This window comes from Fukomys damarensis, unplaced genomic scaffold (assembly GCF_012274545.1).
Source record: "Fukomys damarensis isolate Sample0158 unplaced genomic scaffold, DMR_v1.0_HiC HiC_scaffold_10, whole genome shotgun sequence".
NCBI classification, from domain to species: domain Eukaryota; kingdom Metazoa; phylum Chordata; class Mammalia; order Rodentia; family Bathyergidae; genus Fukomys; species Fukomys damarensis.
This window is the reverse complement of record NW_022900922.1, coordinates 4,296,388-4,296,946: the sequence shown is the minus strand read 5'-3', so window position 1 is coordinate 4,296,946 and position 559 is coordinate 4,296,388. Positions and strand designations below refer to the sequence as shown.

At 33.6% G+C, this 559-nt stretch overlaps 1 pseudogene; it reads left to right on the top strand.

Annotated features, from left to right (window-relative positions):
• The first annotated feature begins 227 nt into the window (after nucleotides 1-227).
• On the top strand, nucleotides 228-314 carry LOC117285505 (annotated as a pseudogene).
• The last annotated feature ends 245 nt before the right edge of the window (nucleotides 315-559 follow it).

The window sequence follows — 559 nt, the reverse complement described above, 5'->3', positions numbered from 1 at the left end:
ATATATTTGATTTTCCTATATAGTTCAGCTCTTTATAGCTCTACTAAGCATTTTCATTTTCTGCTTTATTCCACAAATGATTTTGAATGGCTTTTATTTAATGTAATTATTATTCCCTCTTGACTGATAAGAAAGATGAGGCTCTGAAAGTGTGTCTAATTTACACCCAGATCCAGAGACAGCACCTGAATTCTAGGGCTTAACCTCTGAATAAAACAATATTATTTTCATTGATGATGGCTCTCTCATATGCATTCCTTAGAAAAGTGAGCAAAAGGAGTAATAAATCTATTAAATTTTTTAAATTTAAGAAAGAACAGAGCAAAAATGTGACTTGATGTGTAGATTATCATTTGATAATATTGAGTAATGTTGAATAATTCTACAAAATGAGAAGATAAAGATTAGAAAATATATTCAAGATGCCTGAGTGTTCCATCCCAAACTTGGTTCCACTTAACAAATAGTAACACTGAATTAGAAAAAGAGTAGGATGGGCCAAGCAGCTCAGGGGTGCTGCTGCCTGCCTTGCAAGCACAAGGACCTGAGTTTAGTCCCC